This window comes from Pseudophryne corroboree, chromosome 9 (assembly GCF_028390025.1).
Source record: "Pseudophryne corroboree isolate aPseCor3 chromosome 9, aPseCor3.hap2, whole genome shotgun sequence".
In the NCBI taxonomy this organism is placed as follows: domain Eukaryota; kingdom Metazoa; phylum Chordata; class Amphibia; order Anura; family Myobatrachidae; genus Pseudophryne; species Pseudophryne corroboree.
Window position 1 is genome coordinate 198,125,545 of NC_086452.1, and position 8,534 is coordinate 198,134,078.

Here is an 8,534-nt window from a genome sequence, read left to right on the forward strand (position 1 = left end):
TCGGCTAAAAAAAACGGTGGTGGCCAGCCCTATATTGCAAGATATCTGGAGTATGAGGAGCCCATGCGGAGTGTAATACCTCCTGAAGTAGTCTCTGCAACCCATGTCCGGGATTCAGATAGGCCCAGGAAGAATGGTGAGCATGTGTATTTGCATTAACATTCTATGTCCTTTTTATTTTTTTATTTTTTTTCAAATGTGTGTCATGTGACGTGGCATATTACTCCCATCTTCAAGTGTGTGTCAGCAAATACCTTGTTTTGGTAATGTTTTCTACAAAAGCCAATGTAACATCTTACTTTATTGTATGTCATGTGTTTTTTTTTAGAATATTTTCCATGTGTAGTTTGGACTTAGTGTGTCATTGAATTGTCCAGCAATAATGTATTCCTTTTGCACATTTTTAATTTTTAAATTTGGACTAGGTTTTATATTTAGGTTATCCATGTGCAATGTTGATAAAACAGTGGTTGTCATGTTAGAGGCTGGAGTAGTGGAAAGTGGTTTGGAAACCACTTACATGTGTAATGTCATTATTACTGAATGTAATATTTTTTTTTTTTTAAACACTATTTGTTTGTTCAGTTTGAGGCTGCATTTGTAGCCTGACACAACACTGCATTTTTTAATTTTCTTTTTTTGGTGTTTTTTTTTTTTTTTGGTTGGCTCATATAGTGGTAATGTGTGTTTGGAGTGCCACATCACAGAGCAATTTCTGTAGTGCATATGTAATACTTTTCCTTTCATTACAAAATGAAGATGTGTGTGTTTTGGGTTGTTAGTGTATGTATTTTGACTTGTGTCCTATGTCTGTGTCCTGTACATGTTTTCCTGTGTTGCACTTTCCATAGTGCATATGGCTATTGGACAATGTTTATTGTTGTATGTAGTTGTTTTTTGGAAAACGGTCCTTATGTTTTTTCCCCCAAAAAAACAAGCATTTTTTATATAATTAATGTTTATAAGCATAATGGGTGGATGTATCAACAATAGCATGAATACATGTTATTTTATTTTGGTTTTACAGTGTTGGAAAAAAGCAGTACTGGTCGTCCTACAGTAACTCCCATGACATCTGATGATGATGACGCTGCGGAAGCAGGTAAAGTGTCCATTGTAGTATAGGGTATGTTTGTAAAGGAATGGCCATAACAAAATTTCACTTTCAATACTAGGTCCATCAAAAGAAGTCTGGAGCAGCAGAAGTAGGACTTCTGTAACACACCACCAAAAAAAACATGTGGCACCAAAGAAAGCAAGGTCTTATGTCCAGGGCCAACCACAGCAGGCTACCCCGCCACGAAGATTATCGACAGTATGTTCGGTCCCCCCACTCCAAATTTTGGACACACCTCCAAGACGTGAACCACACTCCCCTCATCTTGATTGTGAGTATCAAACTGAAATACATGTAACAAATTTCTGATCATAATCAAACTTTCACTTAAACGCATTAAGTCAAAACTGTCAGACTTGGTTTTGTCTGTGTCCCCGGAGGGGGCGCTAGTGGGTCAGTGGAGGTGGATGGGAGAAAACGAGGAGGCTGGATTATGTTTCTGCGCATGAGCGCAATGATATTTATTAAACAGATGGTTCACAAAACGGCAGCAGAAAATAACAGTAGGAAATGCAAATGTCAATTGTACAGCGTGGCAGCTGAAAGTCTATGGTAACAGAATTAATGGTGACTGATGAAATGATAACCGGTAGTGATGATAACAGATGAGTGATAACTTGGCAGAGAATATTCTGGTATGGGAACCAGAGCAGATTAAAACATGGAACCAGCAGAGATGGTGTTGTATGGCAAACCTGGTAGCAGAGGCAGGAGTCTGACTATGTCCACAGTGCAGGTAATATAGATAAGTGAATACACAAAATGGAAGCTGGATGTCAGTTTGTCTATTGCTTAAAAGAAACTGTTGCTTTAAATGAGATTCTTATATGTTTGCAGAAACTTTGATTTTAGTAGCAATTAAGGAAGTTAGTCTAGCTTTACAGTATTTCATAGACTGTGGTTAGCTAGTATCCTATAGAAAAGGGAAGTCGAAAGTATGTTGAAGGTAAAAGTATATTTTTAATGTAACAGTCATAATCACAAGATGCTGAGCTAATTAATTGGAAATCCCCCATAAGGGGAGTTTATAAATTATAATATATTCTGATATTTGAAATGTAATTGGTCTATGTATATGATTGGCTTGTTAATTTGATTAGATCATGTAATGCTATGATAAAAGTATATAAGATGAAATCAACGTGTCAATGTGCAGTTCATGATATTCTTTTATCGTGAGCCCTGTGAACTTCACAATGCAATAAATCTACCAAAGAAACTTTATTGTTCTTCAATTATTTTACATGACCATATCATTTTGGAGGTCCCACCGAGATCAACCCAACATTGACACACGAAAAAGAAAGGTGGGCTAAAGCCGGAACACCTGAATCAACAGTGGCCACAGGTAAAAGCTGTTATCTTACTTCTGCTCCATGTGTCCCTGCCTCGGTCTGCTGACTTTGTGTGTTATTGTTGGCTTGTAACTCCTTAAAGTCTTTTTGAAGATTGTAAGTATAAAACCAAATTGATTTTAACTGCATTTTATTACCAGATGCAGTGATTAGTATAGAGTGTTAAGATTGTAATTTCTGTCATTATCATATTTAATAATTTTATGGAATCTTTTGCCTGCCATATCTTGCTAAATTAAGCGTAAAGTCTGTAAGTGATTATGAGTGTAATTGGCCGAGGCTTTACGCCGGCAGATTCTGGACAGGGCCCAGGTAGGAGAGAGGCTCCGGTTAAACTCTCCTATGCTAAATAGTATCAAAAATACTCACCCACTGTAAAAAGCACCTTGTACACTATAAGGCCAAGCTTAGCAGAGTGTGAAACACGTGTGCCTGTTCAGAGCCGTGGCACCTGACGAGGTGGTGAGGTTTCCTAAGTGGAGTAATATCTCTCTAAACAAAAAAAGCGTCCCTGTTTACCATTGTATTGGACATTGAGGCTGGACTGTAAAATAAAGATTAGCCATTACAATGGGTCAAAAGATGTCCACACCGAAGGGCTCTTCTATGTTAGAGATCCCGCACGGCAGTCCAGCGAGTGTGATGTATCAAAAACATGAAAGTGTGGCTGTGAAATTTCTCAGGAGATGGCATGCAAAATACCTTAATAGATCATTCATAGGAACCTTTAGCATAGACAAGTGAATAGAATTAAGTAAATTAAGGGAAAAAGGCTAAAGAATGAAAGGTATATACATTATGGCTAAAAACATCTCGTTATATTCCCCCTTCTGCCTATTTAGCACAGATATCATTGTTTAAAAAAAAATGAAGACAATAAATGTGTTCCACTTAAAAAGGAAAAGGAAAAAAAAAAAAAAAAGGGTGCAAATTATGCCAACATACACCCAAATAACATGACTGCAACTGAAATTACATAAAGTAAGGTAGCACAGCAACAAACACTTTTACGTGCTCCACTAAGAGTAGTAACTACTGATGAGAAAAAGTTATGGTCAATCCATGTGCCCTGGACCCTAGAAAAATTTAACCATTATAGGAAAAAGCCAAAGTAAGTTAATCAAGCTAGTACGGCTGTATAAGACACATTCATTTACACATAGTAATATGGTACAATTGTTTACTGGTTTATTAACAACTGAAAAATAAAAGGCACTCACTAAAGAAGAAGGGTGAGAAAACATCCATTTCAAACACACAAAATACAAATAGAGTAAAAAAAGATGTTTCTCAAAGACCTACAGAGAAAACATACCAGAGATTATTGGGTAAGGTTCAAACCAGAAGTACAAAATTATGAACAAATAAAAGAGATATTTGATCACAAAAAACCTTTTACAATGTTAACCATTGCTTTTGTTGAGGGTCTTAGATCGCATATCAAAAATTGGTTGACCATTAATGATCTACTGTGGCGTACACAAGTCCCAGAGAATTTGACAACCTTAGCAGTACACCATGAAAATAACTTGGTGTTCAACAAAGTTAGAAACAAGTTAAAGTTGCTGAAGTCACTGGTAATATGGCTGGGTGGGCAACAAAAAGGTACCACCCCTAGACATAGACCGTTTCAGCGTAAAACAGGCAGGTGTCCAGTCTGATCAACTGGATACTTGCGCTGTCGAGCTGAAATTGTTTGTTAATTCTGTAGAAACCAACTGCAAATAATACGTTGTTAATTTGACCTGCAGACCGTGCTGGGCAGAACAGTTCCAGAGAAAAATAAAATATATTAGTTTTTAATTAAGGCATATAATGTAATTTCACCTCATATTGTATAGCAAACCATGCTAACAAAAATCCCTGCAAAGCAAAATAATAATAATAGCAGCTCTACTAACTTGTCAGAAAACTCGGCATGACACTGTGCCACGCTTACCAGAATGGGAACTGGTCCTCATTATTTCTACCACCATTACCCTGGTCAAATGTAATATTTTGAAGTCTGCTACTTTACAAATGGTTAATGAAACTGATGGGTTTCAGAGAGAGGAATGGAGGAAGGAAAGTGTAACCCCTCGTGCTTGCTTAACATACCCTGACTAAGCTGATAATAACTGCCAAGGTAGCAGCACGAAAATAAATTGCAATAAAAATGTTTACATGTTTACTAAAGATATATGTATACTAAATGAACAAACATTAATCAAAATGCAAAAAGCTTGTTATTTACAGGAAAGGACTAAAGAGGTAAAATGCAATGAAGGCTTGTGGCACAGCTCTGAAGGTAAAACTGTTGCCCCAAAATCACTCTTGCCAGCATTGGCACAGATGTCCCATGGACTGACCCATGCAGGTAAGATGGCCATAATTAGTCTGATTCAGACTTACTGGGATGCACCTTGTTTTGCATCAGTTGCAACCAAATACTGTGCTTCTTGCATCATCTTGCAGAGGAATGCTGGAAGAACAGTTAAGACTATACCTTCACATCTTCCCCAGACAACTGGTCCTTTCCAAGTTATACAAATTGATGTCATTCAGCTTCCAAAGGTTAGGATGTTTTAGCATATATTGGTTTGTGTAGACAGGTTCAGTGGCTAGGTAGAGCATCAAGTCCAGCACAGAAATTGGTACAGGAATTTATAGGTATACCATATGTAATATCATCTAACCAAGGCATACATTTTATGGGACTAGTGTTTTTTACATGTGTGATGTGCCAACCAGCAGCAAAATTGAACATTGCAACGAAACTATTAAAAAATAAGCTGGCCAAAATATGTAAAAAACCCAGCTTGCAGTGGCCAGAAACTTTGCCATTAGTGTTGCACTCGATCAGAACAACACCAAGGGGGGAGTTGAACATTTCTCCGTATGAAATACTGTTTGAAAAATTGCCCAATGTTGCTATTGCACCCGCATATGAACTCAGTAAAACAAATGATTTAACTGTAAACTATCTTATTTCATTAAGCAACCAGCTAAAGAAGATCCAAGCTACTGTGACCAGCACACAACCAATCCCTGTGAAAGGTGCTTGTCATAATCTACATCCTGGTGATGAGGTGATGGTCAGAAATTTCCTGAGATCGGGCTCGCTGACAGACCGGTGGGAAGAACCTTATCAAGTCTTGTTGACAACCCCAACTGCTGTTAAGATAAAGAAGAAGACTTCGTGAATCCACTCCACCCACTGCAGAAAAGTCACGCCTCCTGAGACAGCACATGTGGAAAATATTCTCCAAGACTCCTCTGCACTTCACCAGTAAAACCAGCAAGTGAGTGGTTCGGGCATAATAATCCCTTGAGCCACTTGCCAACGCAGTATCTCTGTGGAGGGTACATAACTCCTAGAAGAGTACTGTGAAGATCAAAGGACAACAAAGACAATGCTAAACAAAATGATGCTGATAGGCCAAAGGCCAGACCGTGAACTATGGGGGTGCATTCTCTCATGGGCATGTCTGATTACAATCATACTCATTGTGCTTGAGTGTTGTATATACATTCCAGGGTCTGTTAACAATGTGACCAGTCAAACAGGTAATGTAACGTCTTACAATGAAGCGTTATTCAAGACACGTGTGTGTAGGGCTTTACAAAAGAATAATTATGAAGAAGAATTTACAGGTAATTCCATGATAGCAATGCACAGTAAAATTGCAAAGGCTCTCAACACAAGCAAATGTTGAATTTGTACCCACCTACCCATCAGTGTAGATGCAGGTATACCCCTCCTGGCTCATTACATAAGCACAGCTGACATGATAGACAGAGATTAGTCCTGCCATAAGCAAAAAAATGGTAGTCGAAGTTGTGCCAATAAAACACCTAAAGTACAGAATATAGTAGACTTCCCATATTTGGATGTCTTAAACGCAGGCTTGCTGTATGCGCCCGCTCTGCAGGTATCTGCAGCCAAAGGGAAACCTGAATTCTGCTTAAGTGTTAATAAAAAGTCCCACCCATATGTGTACAAGGAAAAAATATTACAGGTAAAAAGCCCAAACCTAGGGTACACTAACTATACTGGAGCCACATTTGTAGTTCAAAGTTCAAAAAAGTGTACACTAAAAACCCTCAAAACCTGTTGGCATTCCATAGATGCAAATGGGGCATTAACACCTAACGATACTTTATACCAACTACAGAAAAAGGTGTACACTTGATAACAGCACATGTGAAGATGCCAATGGTAATAACACAGAGTACTTTATGATATACATAAGGTTCATTTATACCAAAACTTTTGGGATGCCTCTGCCTAAGGGTATGTATTGGGTTTGTGAAAAATGGGCATAGTCATGAATTCCCTTGGGTGCTAAAGGACAATGTGTACTCTCCTCAGTATTCCTATAGCGCATGACTTGGTGCCAAGTGACCTGACATATTTAAGACATCTCAGTAAAAGAGAAGTAAAAAAAAGGATATGTATCTTTCAGATTTTCTGATGCTGAACGTACGGCTGGAACTTTGTTTCCTCTGTCCACTATCTATTTGGTAAAAAAAGTTGTGTCCCAAACCTTAACGGTACTAGATCAGATGGTAGAAAAATTGGTAGTTTCAATCAATCAGACAGTAAAAGAGCTGGCTCAAGTAAAAAAAGTGGCTTTACAAAATAGAAGCAAGGTGGAAAAGTTGCAAGAAAAAATGAGAAGGTTAGGTGCTAGTGAAGGTTGGGATCCACTTAAATGGCTAGGAGGAAATATTGCAAAGCTTTTTTCTGGAGTATTGCAGTACATTGTGTTTGCTGCACTGATTGTAAAAATCATATATCTTACCATCAAGTGTGGACCAGTAGTCTGTGTACAATGTGGTAAAGGATTTAAAAGGTTGAAAGTGCACCATAAAATGACCATTGTGGTGGTAGATGATGAGGTTCCACTAGAACAGGTGACTCAGGGAACAAGTCAGGGGCAGCAGAAAAGACAGGTGGTATATGCTGACATGAGCAAATCTTATGAAAGTTTACAACTCCAGGAAGCTGAGCCCATATACCAGGCTTTAGAGGAGGATCAGGCAGGTAGAAAAAGTACACAGCTTGTTAATTTTACTTATGGACTGGATAACAGGGTAGAAATGAATCAGGATGAGTATGTTAGACATGAAATACAAGCGAGTTTCACCTAACTGTGTCAACACCCTCTTAGCCAACACCAGAAGGTTCCTATAAAAAGAACAGGGATTCCCGTCCAGTGCGGTAAGCATTGGCGCCAGGCCCATCCCCGTGAACCTACCTTTTTCCTATGTTGTGCGTCTACCTAACCCTCATTAAAAATTGTGAAATTGAACCTTCTGATTTGTGTATTAGAGTGCCAAGTATATTGGCAGAGAGAGGAATAATATAGATAAGTGAATACACAAAATGGAAGCTGGATGTCAGTTTGTCTATTGCTTAAAAGAAACTGTTGCTTTAAATGAGATTCTTATATGTTTGCAGAAACTTTGATTTTAGTAGCAATTAAGGAAGTTAGTCTAGCTTTACAGTATTTCATAGACTGTGGTTAGCTAGTATCCTATAGAAAAGGGAAGTCGAAAGTATGTTGAAGGTAAAAGTATATTTTTAATGTAACAGTCATAATCACAAGATGCTGAGCTAATTAATTGGAAATCCCCCATAAGGGGAGTTTATAAATTATAATATATTCTGATATTTGAAATGTAATTGGTCTATGTATATGATTGGCTTGTTAATTTGATTAGATCATGTAATGCTATGATAAAAGTATATAAGATGAAATCAACGTGTCAATGTGCAGTTCATGATATTCTTTTATCGTGAGCCCTGTGAACTTCACAATGCAATAAATCTACCAAAGAAACTTCATTGTTCTTCAATTATTTTACATGACCATATCACAGGTGATGAGGCACTGGCAGCAAGCAAGCTGTATCACAGGTGGAGAGATAGAACACACCTGGAGTCAGTCTCTACTGCTAGGCTGAAGCACACAGAGATGGTGGTGAGTGTGAAGCCTGTAGATGGAAGCAGGTATTGCTGGCGCTTGTAGTTCCACGGAGCTGTGAGAAGTAACCAGGAGTATAGAGTCTTAGGTAGA

General features: G+C 38.2%; 1 long non-coding RNA gene across 1 annotated transcript; it reads left to right on the forward strand.

The window, feature by feature from the left end:
• The first annotated feature begins 1,028 nt into the window (after positions 1-1,028).
• On the forward strand, positions 1,029-8,270 carry LOC134957859 (uncharacterized). Its single transcript, XR_010186768.1, has 4 exons — positions 1,029-1,102; positions 1,176-1,388; positions 2,382-2,465; positions 5,450-8,270. It is a non-coding gene; the product is annotated as an uncharacterized LOC134957859 (long non-coding RNA).
• The last annotated feature ends 264 nt before the right edge of the window (positions 8,271-8,534 follow it).